The sequence below is a fragment of the Brassica napus genome, chromosome A8 (genome assembly GCF_020379485.1).
Source record: "Brassica napus cultivar Da-Ae chromosome A8, Da-Ae, whole genome shotgun sequence".
In the NCBI taxonomy this organism is placed as follows: Eukaryota; Viridiplantae; Streptophyta; class Magnoliopsida; order Brassicales; family Brassicaceae; genus Brassica; species Brassica napus.
The window spans coordinates 3,913,222-3,929,404 of NC_063441.1; the positions used below are offsets into that span (position 1 = coordinate 3,913,222).

General features: G+C 31.6%; 1 long non-coding RNA gene and 1 pseudogene across 1 annotated transcript; one reads left to right on the forward strand and one right to left on the reverse strand.

The window, feature by feature from the left end:
- The first annotated feature begins 3,542 nt into the window (after window positions 1-3,542).
- LOC106405322 lies at window positions 3,543-5,993 on the forward strand (annotated as a pseudogene).
- Window positions 5,994-8,489: 2,496 nt separating this feature from the next.
- LOC111200019 lies at window positions 8,490-11,075 on the reverse strand. The gene is made up of 2 exons (XR_002653743.2): window positions 9,631-11,075; window positions 8,490-8,847 (listed from the first exon to the last, which is right to left on the reverse strand). It is a non-coding gene; the product is annotated as an uncharacterized LOC111200019 (long non-coding RNA).
- Between the last annotated feature and the right edge of the window lie 5,108 nt (window positions 11,076-16,183).

Consider the following 16,183-nt stretch of genomic DNA (forward strand, 5'->3'; position numbering starts at 1 on the left):
CAATTGTTGAAGACGGTTTCAGAACCAGGAATTTTTTTATAAAACGATTTTTATTTCATCTTCCTATAGTTTTTAAAACTCTAACAAAGTTATCTAACATAAATCATTTCCTAAAATTATACTAAAAACAGAAACATTTTCTTTAGAATCATGATGAACTTTAGATAACTAACTTAATATTGTTAAAATTACTATCAACCAAAAAATCTTTTGTAAATCTAACCTAAACAAACGATAATAACAAGAGATAAGGATTTATTAAACATTTACCCTATCTCATGATATGTTACATAAATAATTTAAACTTTGTTATGTTTAATATTTATAATTCTGAACTTATTTTCTAACAATGTGATCAATATTTAATTATTTTCATTTTATCAAGATTTAGATCAAGATTTTATCATTTTATTGACAAAAAAGTAACTGATTTGCAAACTACCCAATGTAAATATATAAATTTACGTTTTTGAAAATATAGTAAATTCATATGTATCCAACTAAACATTTTCAAAATAAATTTTTATACTACCCATTTGCAAAGTAGAAATTTTAATATTGCTTAATAAATATGATATCCAACTACATACATAATGATAATTTTACATAATCAACTATGGTTCAAAATCCATTTAAATAATATATTTATTTAGAGTTCTACTTATATCTATTGATAAAAGGTTGTTATTTAAATTTGGACATATGAACTTTTCCGTTAATGTTAAGACTAGATTGGATATTAAATATATAAATCTGAAAATTATGTTACACTAATTCATTTTGCTTACCAATTGTTTGGAAATCAATAAACATGACTGATGTTCTTACCAAATGACATTTAGTTTCTACATACAAAAATATCTATCTCTAAATATGACATACACAATACAATATAGTATACCTGAAATCATTTCATTATGTATTTTTACATTTCTCACTCCTACGTAGACTAATTCAAACCTTTTATTTATCAAGATTTTAATGTATGCAATGGTAATTAATAACCGGTGCTATAGGGAATTGTTTTAACTAAGCCATTGTTCATTTTTTGTACATATAAATAAATTTATTGGTAGAAAATAAGGTTAGATGCCGTTTTAAAATATTCAATATTTCGAGAATGAAATGTTTACATTACGTTTTTGACACATATTTACTAGAAAAAATTCATCCTAATATTCTTATAAGAAAACAAAATAATTATAAAACAAAAAAAAAGATTAACTGACAAAACAAGTCAGTAACTGAACTACAAACCACACATTCTAGTTTAAAATTTGATTCGGGTATTTAAAATTTAAATAAATTATTTTAGGTTCGGGTATTTTATGTTCCGCCTCAAATTACTCCAACCCTTACCCATACCTGAACTACAAACCACACATACCTAAAATTTAAATAAACCCGAACATAAAATACCCGAACCCGGTTTAAAATTATTTAAACCAAATTTAAAATACACTTCGAGTCGGGTTCGGGTATTTTATGTTCGGGTTCGGAATATTTTAGGTCGGGTTCGGGTATTTAAAATTTGAAGAAAAAATAAATAAATTATTCATTTTTAAGTTTTTTGAATTTAAAATATATTTTAAATTAACTGGTTTTCTAATTTTTAAAATATTAAACTATTAATAGGTTTGAAGATAGAACTTAAAAATAGAAAGACACTAATTTAGTTGTTGTTTTGAAATTTTAGATGTAACTTTTGTTAATGTAAGAAAACAGAACTTGATATGTATTTTAAGTGAGTAGCAAACGATTTTGTCCATAATTGTATGTATATTATATAATTTTGGGCAATAATCATCATTAATATAAATATTTTGAATAAAATGAGAGAAATAAACTAGAAATATAGGGTTAGGTATACTTATGTTTGGTTATCTTCGGATTCGGATATTACCCGTTCGTGAAATAAGTAATTTGTTTTGTTATTCTAATTAGATGATTTTTAGACCGAGCTGGTGAATATATACTAGACAGACATTTATATTTCGAGTCTGCACTTGTATTTTATAACAGCTTGATATATTAGATTCGAATTATAATCTATTAATATAGTTTCCGATGATTTTTTTCAAAATTTTAATTCTTAGATATGTATATGGAGTGAAACTAATTTTTACAGATGTCCATTTTTTTTAATTGACACTTATGTAATTCACCGAATTCATAAAACAAGTTAAACTTATAAAGTTAACTCATATCAATGAAATAAAGACGAGAACGAAAACACAATTTTATAGAGGTAGAAAATGAAATCACTTATGCAGAGTCAATAGTAAACAAATCGAGAGCAGAAAACTTAACCCCCTTTCGTCATTATACAATTGATGTTGCCTATTTGGTTTTGGTGATTTGTGTCAGGCACAAAACTTAATTTTATTTTGTGGATATGAAGTTTTAAAAATAATTAAAATGAGATGTAATACGTTAACTCTTCAACAAGGATGATATATTTAGGAGACTAACATTTGTATTCGTCATTTTATAATTGATAAAAACTGTAGTGTTGCAAAATGTTAAAACCATTTAATAAACAAACATTATCATAAGAATTCACTCCGCGCATGCGAGTGTAAGATTTGCTAAGAAAAGGAAATTCAGCAATGCTGCCCAAATTTTTTTATATCTATCTTATTAAAACAGTAAAACTCAAGTACAAATTAAATTTGTTTGGAAACATGTATAGCAATTTTTTTTAAACTTCGTTTGGAAACATAGATTGTATTTTAAAAAAAAAAATGTTTGGAAGCATGGATTGCAGTTTTAAAAAGGAGGTTTGTTTGGAAACATAGATTATAGTTTTAAAAAATAGGTTTGTTTGGAAACATGGATAGCAGTATAATTAAGAGAGAAAAAAAGTAATAGGCTATATATTTTTAGAAAATTTGGAAGTGCATTATATTATGAAAAACTATCTATCTGGTACCTAATCGGGTTCAATTCGGGTTTCTGTGGTCAAAGATTTCAGCATCATTCTAATATTTTTAAATTTTAGTTCAGGTTCATTTCGGATTTTTACGGGTTTGGTTTGAGTTCGGATAACTCATTTAAATTACTTTTAAAATTTTAAAATTCATTATATATTTATATACTTTAAATTTCTCAAAAACTATAAACAAAATAATATATTAAATATAAATTTGAATAACATATGTAAGGATACCTAAACTTAACATATACACTATTTTAGTTCAAATATTTGGATAGAGAATCAATAATTATTTTAAGTATTTTTGGTGTTTTAAGTATACTTTTACTATTTTATATATTTACTATAGATTATTTGTATATATTTTCAAGTATTTAAACCAGCTTAAAAGTATCATATATATTCTAGATGTTTTTATATATATTAAATCTAAAAATAATTAATATATATAAGTATATAAATCCATTTCAGATATATTCGGGTACCCAGAATACTCGGTTCGGATCGGATTCGGTTTCGGTCCTCCAAAAAATAAAATTTTGAATAATTCGGATATTTAATCAATTTCGATTTGGGTTTGGTACTACTTTTTTGGATCGAGATCGGTTCGGTTCTTTTGATTCGGGTATTCGGTTCTTTTGACACACGGGCGCGCGTGTCAAAGTCTAATTTTCTCTTATAACTCCATTTTATAAAAAATAATCATGCGTTTTAATACGGATTAGAATCTAGTAAAGATTACAAAGTCGGCATTTAGCAAGGCGTAAATATGACTTGTCGCTAATACTAAAAAGTAAAAAGTCATGTGTAGTTTTTGCTACAGAAACAGTATAATTGCAGTTGAGAAAAAAAAATGTAATATTTCTTCTTTTTTATTTCATCCAAAAAATATTAAAGTTTATTTGGTAAGAAAAGGAAATTCAGCAACGCCGCCCTAACTTTTTTGTATATTTTCTCTGCCGCTTTCCATATGGTAGCTAGGTCTTTTGACATAGCTAGGTTTGCCTAGGTCTTAATATAAACTTCAACACCTCCCTCTCTCTCACACAGACAAGCATAACGATCATGGCTACGGATCCTATCCCTGTGGAACTCAGCCACGAGATATTGTCAAGATTGCCAGCAAAGTCAATCGCTAGGTTTCATTGCGTGTCCAAGCAATGGGCATCAATACTTGATCGGCCATACTTCAAAGATTTGTTCCTGACCAAGTCTTCGACCCAGCCACGTCTCATATTCGCTATCGAAAAAAATGTGTGTGGAGCTTCTTTTCGTTGCCTCAGCATATGAGTCCACATGAGAAGCCATCATCTTCTCTTGTATTAACCCCTGAATTTCATATGAAGTTCCCTCCAGACGATACGTGGTGGATCTTTCCTCGTTATGACCGAAAGTTCGCATGCGGGTATGCCTCTGGTTTGATCTATTTCTCTTGTATGTCGGTTAAGGCGGGTTACGATGGAGTGCCTGTAATTTGTAACCCTAAAACAGGACGATATGAGATCTTACCTTTTATCAGAAGGTACAGAAAGTCGTATAGTTTTTTTGGGTTTGATCCTGTTGAAAAGCAATACAAGGTATTGCACATGGCTTATCCATGTGGTCCTAATGATCACAGAATTATGACACTGGGAACTCAAGGAATGAGGTGGAGAAAGATCCATTGTTCATTAAGACTTGAGAATCTGAGTGAAGGGGTATGCATTAATGGGGTTTTGTATTACTTAGGTGACACGTCTCAGTGTATGGAAAAGATTAGGGGGAAGTCTAGTTTTGCAATAGCATGCTTTGATATTCGGTCTGAGAAGTTCAAGTTTCTTTATCCGGAAAGCTTTTGTGAATTGGTAAACTATAATGGTAAGTTAGGTGTGATTTACTATGATGATCTCACTGATGATGCCATTGAGTTGCGTGTGTGGGTTCTAGAGGATGTGGAGAAAGAAAAATGGTAGAAATATTCCTACACTCTGAGGGGTGATAAACTCTTCCCGCATTATGCTTCAGTGGTTGGAGTGATTTCTACTGGTGAAATTGTGTTGTCGATGGCTGATTATACGTCCAAACAGCCGTTTTATATTTACTACTTCAATCCTGAACGGAACACCATTCGACGTGTTGAAATCCAAGGCTTCGGAGAATACCACAAAGCTTCCAAAAAACCTAGTAGAGTCTACGTCTTTTTAGACGACTGTAGTAGATTCTACCCTTCTGCACACCATGCTGAGGATCTTAATGTTAAGGATCCAAAGCTACTAAACTCAAGCATATATGTTCCATATGTGTATAAAGGAGAAGATGAAGAAGACGATGATGATGAAAATGGTTTTAGTCAATTTTATGGTAAAAAGAGGAAGAATAAACCAGATGAAAGCAGGAGTAGAAAACGAAGAAAGCAGAAGGGGAAGAAAAAGAAGAAGAAGGAAGTAGGAGGAGAAGACAGAGACAATCATTGGAGTTAGGTGAAAGCAATGGGCATGTCATTTTGTGCTTTTATCTATGCGTTTATGCTTTTGAGTTATGTACCCTCTTTATAACTATTTTAATAAACCAAGTTTTCTTTTAAGATTCCATCTCTTCTCAGTTTCTAAATGCAATAGCATCCTCTGGGCGGTAATGAATACAAAACCGTGCGTGGAGAGTTTATATGTGACAAATAATTATATTTTGATGCTGTCTTAAACAAAAGGAACGTGTATATATTGATAAGTAAATCGGTTACTCCTGCATCTTCACTATTATCCTGTTGGGGATGTTCAAGGGTCAGAGCAAAAACATTTAGCTTATGATTCTTCAGTTAGAATCTCTAATGCTAAAAAGAGGTGTTGAGTTTAGCTGAAGAAGCTCTTGAATAACATCCTCCAAGATGATAACTCAGACAACCTCTTCATTGCCAGTCACGATCCCTGTAGACAACTGCAATGTTGCTGTGACCCTTTTGGAACTTATTTAGGATAATCATATAATAATACACTGGAGACAAGAAGGTTATTAATATGAACGCTTGTATTATAGGATATCATATAACGACGCGGTCAAGAATGTGATTTCCCGCGGAATTCTCTCATAATGTTTTTTTCCTTTGAGGAACTTAATATTTTGTTAATTAAGCTGACAAAATATATAAAAGAAAAATTGATTACAAACTGATTAGTAATACACAATTGTTTTTTGGGATTATTGGGACTATGGAGTCATCTTCTTTAGTCACTCTTCTTATTGCCGAAAAATCTCAAAAAGAAAATGATCAATGCTAACAAGTTTGCAATTGGTATGGCAGAGTATCCGGTTGTTGCAACAAAGTTAATATAGAGAGTAATCAGAATGACTATTGCAATGAGTGTCTGCTTCTTCCATTGAACTGTATCATTAACTGCAAATAGCAACCATGCCACAAAAAATCACTCTTTTCAATATACAAATTAAAACGAAAGGAAAACAATGGTATACGTTAAACCAATACGTACCCTCTTTTTTGGGTTGGTTTTGAGCCGTCAAGTGTGAGAATGAGTCTATTGTCCTCTTTATACCTTCCTGTAGTTAAAGATTAGTGAAAGTGAAACGGATTACTGGCACCGAAACAGAATGATTATATCGATCTATATGTCTCTAATGAAAAAAGAAGTTTGTGTAAACCTGAAGTGGCACAACAGGAGCGTAGCCTAAGAGATCCTTTGCTTTTGAGGAATCAAAAGTTCTGCTGCAAGACTTTAGATTTAGACTATGCTAGGTCAAACAATGTATTAAGCAATGAATAATAAAACAGTAAATATAGCTAAGCAAGGTGAACAAGGTAGTTGTTCGGTAAATAATAGTGAGGTTGTTTGATGGAAAGATGGTTACTAGACTTAGGGTTTCATTCAGGTTATTAGAACTCTAGTCTATAGATGCTAAGTCTTGATTCTAGAACTCGATATCTAATGCAAAAGAAAACCAGCTCTCACTGTGAGTCTAATCTATTGACTAAGTTCAGTGTTTCAGCACTCGTATGCCAACACGGATCGAGCATCGATCGATGCTATGGTATGAGTGTCGATCGATGCTATGGTATGAGCATCATTCGATGCTACGGTATGAGCATCGATCGATGCTACGTTATGAGCGTCGATCGACGCTGCCTTAGGCAAGCGTTATCGATCTGATCGATTATGTTCAACTAGATTCCTAGACCAATGCTAGTATGCGCCTAGGTGTCTAATCCAACAGGATTTAGGTTCCGTTATTTGATTGCACTCTTGTGCCTCTCAATTGTCCTATGATTCTAGGTTCAAGCATTTAGTCACACTCTCGAGATTTTTCAACTACTCTAGATCCTAATATTACAATATATCCTGATGTAGAGATCTTTAGATATCCTAACAATCATATAATTCAGAAGTTCATTCAAAGCCCTAGAAATTCCTAAACCTAGCAGGTGGATCTACTCATGCATGATGTTTGTCACAAAAATCATAGATGCGTAGAAGAAATTGCAAGATATATTAAAACCAAAACCAATGGAATTCCAAAAGGACTCTGAAGGAGTTCATCCCTTCTCTCCTAACTAACAACAATGAATAAAAGAAAGCGTAGCCGTCAACAATGGCTTAGAAAACACATAAATAGGTTTTTAGGTCATCTAAGGGTATTCTTGTAATTTGTGGTTGCTTATGGGCTTCAGTCGGCCATAAAATATGCTCGGCCCATATTCTGGCATTATCGTCGATCGACAGTCCTTCATCTCCTTGACAGCTTTCTCTCGCGAAGCAGACTGGCCACTCTTCAGTAAAATGGGCATAACTTCTTCTATAAAATGCTGATTGACCTCAAACCGGTGGAACTGGAAAGCTAACTCAAAGCGCTAACATGTATCAAACGATGGGCTCAATATAACAGTGGGATAGTCTCCATCCATAGCTAGACAATCAAAATTCTCCAAAAGACACCAAAATCACCACTTTCCTCCAAATCGTCCATGAACCTGTAAACTCTCTAAATAGACTCTATATCGTAGTAAATATATCTTAAAACACCTATAAACCATGGCTAGAAGTGGGTAAAATCCATGGTTTATCAACTCCTACAGACTTACCCTTTTGGTTGTCCTCAAGCAAAACATACATAAATGGCATGTATATGGTTTTAAATTAGAGTAGCTTCCTTTGGTCAACACATTAACATACTGAACAACTTCAATTTTATTCAGCTTAATTGATTCTGTTTTCTCTCTGCAAAACGTCTTATGAAGTTTTTTTTCTTTTCCAAGAGTCCGCTCAATTGATTGATGTTTGTTTTTTCCACCTTCTCTGCAAAACTTTTTTGGTAGCCAAGAGTCACATTTTTAAAACTTCAGGCTTCTGAACTCTCATTCTAGGAATCGATTTTGGTGGGGTTCTCTCATTCTATGATCTTTTGTTCGTCTGATATCGTCAATTTCAAAAGCAAGTTGTTCGTCTTCATATCCAACTTCTAACTTGTACTTCATGCAGGTTTGGAAAATCCGAAATTGACAGAAAGAGAATTAGCAAGGAGAGATGACATTGGAGATCATTGGTTTTATAACAAAAGTCCAATCTTATTATTGGGAATTGCATTCATTTAACATTCATATTATTATTTATTATAAATATATCCACAGATCTGATACAAATATTATAATACTTTATTTTAGTGACACAAAATATTTAGACATTTATTGTTAAAAAGGTAATATAGACTTTGGGTTGTGTATTACATTCACAACCTTTAGCGAGAACCCTTACAAGGAGCATTGCAATCACAAAATCCCTTAGAATCCGAACAAACACCACTACCACTAGGTGGGAATTTCTTCTTACACTCATTTCGACATAGTATTGGAAAACATTGCTTTGAGTTATGTGCGATTTTATAAGGACATAGTTTTGTTTCCTTTTTCTGTGCATCTATCATCATTCCTGTTAGATACAAAATCTCAAATTTTATAAGAAAGAAAAAATAATGATAATATTTATTTATGAATTATAAAAAAATATATATCAACAAAATTCTTACTTACTTTTGTTTTAAGCATTTTAAATAAAAATACACCTATACTTTATTAGTAAATCAAAAACAAAAATTATTTGATGAAAAAAATTATTTTTGTATTTTACAGAAATGCGTGCATATTAATTTTAATTTTTTTTTGCAGTTTTAAGCACAAATATTGTATATATTGCAAAATCATAACATATTAACTATAATAAATTTAATATATATATATATATATATATATTATGTTATTCAAAATATAACACAAATTTACATAAGAACTATAGTTCATCCATATTATGAAAAATGTTGGTTAAAATATTTGTATGTGCATGAAAAAATGTAAAGAAATAGATGATAAAAACAAAAATATCTAGAATTGTTTTATCACAGTATTTCTCCATCATGTATAAAAAATATACATTTAAAAATAAAAATGGATCAAAATAGTAAATAAAATCTTAAAATATTTTAAGGTTGATCCTTTTTAGTTTAACACAAAAATGTTTGACTCAGTTTCAATATTTTCTAGCTTGCTAGGTATTTATGAATTTGCATTAAAATATAATTGATACTATATTTTATATAGTAAAAAAAAAATGCAGGAGGTCTACAATATATTGAAAATATAATTTAAATTATCTAATTATTATAATCAATTTAGTATAAAATAATTGTATGCAATATAGTAAGATATAAAGACAAACCTAATGAAAGAATGATGAATACGGTTAAGAAGGTGAATAAGAGTTGAAGGGATTTCCTCATTGTGGATAACAGAAATGAATTGATGGTGAGTTAAAATTTAGGAAATAGATAAAGTGTTCTATTTTTTTTACAACAGAAGAAGAAGTATTCTTACATATATACATAATAAAAATATCTAATTTAAGCTACTCACATTATTATGGTCCGGTTTAAACGAATCAAATTTAGAAAAATTCCACATTCTTTGCTCATGTAATATGTGAATGCTTTAGACTTGTTCGTTTTCCTAAAAGCAAATAGAAGGATGCGTGTTTTACGCCTGAAATTAATTTTGATGTTCTAAAAAAAGTTTTGTTAATTTGAGAATTATAAATTAATTTAAAGGAAATGTCAATAAGAAACTTGATCAAATATTACTGCTTGAATATACAGTTTATCATGTGAATGTTCCACACATAACATAATTTATAGATTATATACAAACTTATATTAATTATACAGTTTGTATGGCCATTGCATAGATATGTATAATATTTAGAGTTATATGTATGTATAATTTATAGATTTAATGTATATTTATAATAAAATAAGAAAATTACCTTGTGGTTTATGTTAATATATTTGTATATCGAAAAAAGGAGCGTGCGAACACGTGACTTGCTCATATGTTATTAATATGGTATTACTTATTTGCCCTTATTTGTGGTACTATTCCACGTGACTTGCGTAATTACTTGCGCCAAAATGTAAAAAAATCAAGGGAATGATTGGTGATAGTCATGAGTGCTCTATACAATTCCAATATTCTCTTCAGTGAAAACTAAAGCAATCAAGCTCTAGTAAGAAAATCTAAAGTTATAGCCCAAAAACTTGAAAATGAAATAAATTGATTTAGAAATTAATGTTTTTACAGTTTTATGTTTAGTGCTTTTAAACTTTAAATTAGTTCTACAGTAATAAAATCTAAAAATAAAACCACAGAATCTAAAGCAAAAAAATCAAAGCTATAACCTCTTCTAATCAATCTCTGAAAAAAAAATTTAATTGCTTACAGCTAGCGAAAAGAGAGAGTGAGATAAGACTACGAGAGCAAAATTACTGATTCTCGCTTGGGGTTGGTAATACGGCATGCAATCAAGCTCTAGCTATCATTAGTATACATTCTTCCCTTTAACAATCCTGAACTTTTCCAAATCCAACCAACACACACATAGAACATAACATATTAAAAAAAAATCTAAAATAGCAATCAGTCTCTGGGTTATGATTACTCTAATTCAGATTAGAAAAAATTCACTATCTTCAAATGATTCTCGTGAATGATTTGTTTTGAAGTTTTTATGAATTTTTGTATTTTCGGTATTTTTATATTTATTTTATTAATAAAATAATTTAAAATATTCGTTGTGAATTTTTTTATTTTTTGTGAATTTTATTGACTTTTTATGATTTGTTTTGAATTTTTTAATGATTTTTTATATTTTGTGTATTTTTATATTTATTTTATCAATAAAATAATTTAATTTTTTGGGTGAATATTTTATGAATTTCTAGCATTTTTATGATTTGTTTTGAATTTTTTTATGGATTTTTATATTTTACTTATTTTATACTTATTTTATAATTATTTTACTAATAAAATAATATAAATATTGTTATGATTATTTATTTTTGTAAAATTTTATGATTATTTTTATATTTATTTTATCAATAAAATAATTTAAAATACATTTTGTGAATTTTTGAATTTTGTGAATTTTATAGACTTTTTATGATTGGTTTTGTTTTTTTATGAATTTTATATTTTTGTATTTTTATATTTATTTTATTAATAGAAATAATTTTAAAAAAATGTGGTGAATATTTTGATTTTTGTGAATTTTTAGTAATTTTTTTTGAATTTTCTAATGAATTTTTATATTATTATTTATTTTAATATTTATTTTATTGATAAAATAACTTTTTAAAAAAATTAAAAAAAAAAAAGAAAACTGACACGTCATCGATTTTGAACAGTGCCGGTTATCGTTTTGACTTGATATACAAGTAAGCCAGAGTGGAGGTTTCTTTTGATAAAAATGTCGCTTGTGAAATACTCCGAGGGTTTAAAGTGTAAGTGGCTGCCACTTTGAAGGTTTTTTATGCGATTTTTTCGTTTTTCAATGTCCACTAGGAGTTCTCCTGCGCCATGCGCAGATATAAAATATTTAAAAATTTTATATATAAATAAAATTTTCTGTTTTTCTATTTTACTTTTATTAGTTTAAAAAATAAAACCATAATGTAATTGTTTTTAGTTTGATTTATTCAAGTTTAGTTTGACCTTTTAATTTTGTATTATTTAACTTTTGATAAAAATAATTGAAATTTTTAAAGTTACTTTATTATATTATTCTTTATTTAATTACCATTTTTAAATATTTCTATTTGTAAATATATAAATTATTTATAATAATATATAAATTAAATAAAAATAACTTATATACGTTGATAAAATATAGTTTAAACTACACTTATTTTAATAATAAAAATATGATTCATATATTGATGTAAAATTTTAATATTTGCTATTATTATTTATATATAAAAACATATTATTTTAATAGATATAGAAAAGTTATTAGGTATCATAAAATCTTACCAAAATGAATATTTTCTGAGAAAAAATATTTTTGATATAAAATTTATTAGTTATTACTATATTATGAAGCTTTTCCAAAAATATAAATCCGTATATAGAAAATCATCATTATTATATTTAAGAAATCTTACCAAAAACATAAATCTAAATATAGTAATTTTACATGTAACAATTAAATTTATGTCATGTCATATTTCTTTTAAGCCATGTTATTATTTTTTTGTGAAAGTTAATGTATTGATCACACTTATACAAATCAATTCTCAAATATAGTCTAAGTGATTGGATTTTAATAGAATTTGAGCGGAATTTGGTGTACTTTTGTATAAAAAAATAAGCATAAACAGAATCCAGCACTTCTAGCTTGGATTTTGAATTTATCAAATATTTTTTTTTCTTTACGATTCTCTTTGGTTAGGTTTTAATCCCAGCCCAGATAAAGTTAGACGTAGACAAATTCGGTGAAGTTGATTCTCCGTTAATCCTCAAAACCAATTCTCACCTCTTCTAACCCTAAACTCAAGTTTAATCGGACGTACCATAGCTTCTGACTTTGAAGCCATAGTTCCATTCTCAACCTCGTCGGAGTTTTCTCTAATATGCTGTCTTGTTACAAATCTTGTCTCGTTATAATCCGAACAAAAAAGTAAGAACTTTGATTTAATGATATTAGAAAGTGTAGGTTTTGATAATCAACCAACTTGTTTTTATTAACATCATACGATCCCATATTTATACAAAGACTAAGGCGGTGAAACATATTTCCTTGCCTTGTCGTATAAGGAAACAATCCTTATCACATATAGGAAAATATACAACCAAATATATGACAATATCTCCAATACTCCCCCTCAAGTTGGAGCAGGAGAATCTTGAATGCCCAACTTGGATACTAACTTTTGAAATGGAACCCGTCCAAGTGCTTTAGTTAATATATCTGCTATCTGCGAATCCGTGCGTATATGCTGAGTGACGATGATCCTCTCTTGAACTGCATCTCTCACAGAATGACAATCATTCTCAATATGTTTTGTTCTTTCGTGAAAGACCGGGTTGGCAGCTATGTGAATCGCAGCCTTACTGTCACAAAAAAACGAGTAGGAGTAAACTGCTCAAGACCCAGTTCTTTTAAAAGCTTTCGAATCCATTTCGTCTCTCGTAATGCTGTTGCCATATACCTATACTCTGCTTCGGCAGAAGAATGTGACACAGCTCGCTGCTTCTTAGTCTTCCACGCAATAGGTGATCCACCAAGCATAACCACGAAAGCGCTGAGTGATCTTCGGGTAAGAGGACAAGATGACCAATCTGCATCGCAGTATACTGAGAGCGTGAGATCAGGGTCGGATTGTAGCAGAATTCCCAGACCCAACGTCCCTTTCAGAAACCGCACAACACGAAGTGCAGCAAGCCAATGAGCCTCTTTCGGATGCTTCATAAATTGCGAAAGAATATGGACTGAATAACACAACTCAGGCCTAGTATTCAGAAGATATATCAGCCTACCAACAAGCCGCCTGTACTTAGTCGGATCAGCAAGTGTTGGTCCCTCTGCTTTAGCAAGTTGATGATTCTGCTCAAGAGGTGTGTGAGCTGGTGTACAACCTAAATTTCCAGTCTCTGTGACTATATCCAAAGCATACTTGCGTTGACAAAGAAAAATACCTTCTGGACCTCTCAACACTTCAATACCAAGAAAATATTTTAATTTTCCCAAATCTGTCATCGCAAAGCATTTACCCAAGTAGTCTTTGAAATGCTTCACCATATGTAAATTATTACCACAAATGAGAAGATCATCAACATAAATCAGTACTCGTATCTCAATATCCTTGCACGAGTAAGAGAACAGCAAATAATCTTCATATGACTGAACAAAACCGAATTTAAGAAGTGCATCTGAAAGTTTCTTAAACCAACACCGCGGAGCTTGTTTAAGTCCGTACAAAGACTTTCTCAGGCGACACACTTTACCAGGATGTGTATGACGGAAACCTGGTGGGAGCTTCATGTAAACTTCTTCCTCAAGGTCGCCATGTAGAAAAGCGTTTTGCACATCCATTTGATAGACTTCCCATTTCTTTGCCGCAGCTAGACGCAGAAGAGTGCGTATTGTGGTCATCTTAACGACTGGAGCAAACGTCTCATTATAGTCTGCTCCTGCGACCTGCTTATTACCTTTCACCACCAATCGAGATTTGTGTCTTTTGATGGTCCCATCAGAATTGTATTTTATCTTATAGACCCACAGACTATCAAGAGCTGCCTTTCCCGGAGGCAGATCAGTAATGTCCCAAGTGTGACTATCCTCAAGCGCCACAACCTCCACTGTCATAGAATTATCCCATATTTTACTACGCACAGCTTCTTGAAAGTGTTTAGGCTCCTGTGCACTTGTGATCGCAGTCATATAAGCCCGATGACCTGGTGAGAATTGTTCATCAGTTATACAGTCTGACAGAGGATAAAGAGGAATACCTGGATCGTTAGACGAGGACAACATGTTGGAGTTGGGAAGAGCATGATGTGTATTAGGCGTGCTCGCGGCACTGTAGAGAAGAAAATCTTTCAACAAGACCGATTGTGTCTTCTCTCTGCGTCCTCTACCAAGATTTTCGGAGGTCTCACTGGCCAGAGGCGAGCCCAAGTTCTCAACGAGCTCTGCTTCTGGTAAAGGCAACTCAGTTTCAGTTTCAGTTGCTTCAACACTAGCAACATTTTGTTCATCTGTATCAACTGCAGGAGACACTTGACTGCTCCCCCTGTTATCAAGACCCACGACCCAGTCCTCATCAAGAATCACATCCGACGATGGCACTGCAGGCTGGTCAAGTTTTGACTCTGCAAACGGGAACACATCTTCCCGGAACACGACGTCTCGAGAAACCAGAAACTCGTTACGTTCAACATCATACACTTTCCATCCTTTCTTGCCGAAAGGATAGCCAACAAATATACATGACCGACTTCTTTGACCAAACTTATCTTTGTCTCGATTCATCTTGTGCGTGTAACAGGCTGATCCAAAGACTTTCAACAGTTTATAATCTGGTTGCACTCCATAAAGGACTTCATAAGGAGTTCTTCCTTTAAGTACAGAGGTCGGAGTTCGATTTATCAAATATGCAGCGGTAAGAACAGCTTCGCCCCAAAACTTAATCGGCAAGTTAGCTTGAAACATGAGTGCTCGAGAGACATTCAAAATATGTCGATGTTTTCTTTCAACCCTTCCATTTTGCTGTGGTGTTGCAACACAAGACGTCTGATGAATGATGCCATTTTCTTTAAAGTAAGATGACAAGACCATGAACTCGGTACCGTTGTCACTGCGAACCGTTTTAACCGACTTCCCAAACTGCTTTTCAGTATAAGCAAGGAACTGTTTTAAGACAACCTTGACTTCTGATTTTTCAAGCAACAGATAAGTCCACACTGCTCGAGAAAAATCATCGACGATGGTAAGAAAATACACTGCACCACAAGAAGAAGGCACTCGATATGGACCCCAAACATCGACATGAATAAGAGAAAAACATTCTGACGTTTTATTTGAACTATCATTAAAAACTTCTCGAGTTTGCTTAGCTCTAAAACAAATGTCACATGGACTAGAGCCAGCTAAGTTAGAAGAACCAGAAAACAAAGCCAAATCCTTAAATACTGAGAAAGACGGATGCCCCAAACGCCGATGCCACAAAGCCTGATCGGAAATACCACTGACTCGGTGACTCTTTGCTGAGACTCTGTCTGTGAAGTAATACACACCATCATGCTCTTCACCGGTTCCAATCAGCGTCCTCGAAAAACGGTCCTGCAAGACGCAAACTGTATCAGTAAACATTGCAAAACAACTCGCTTGTTTCAACAACTTTGCTACAGAAATCAGAGTGCAATTTAAGTCTGGAACATAT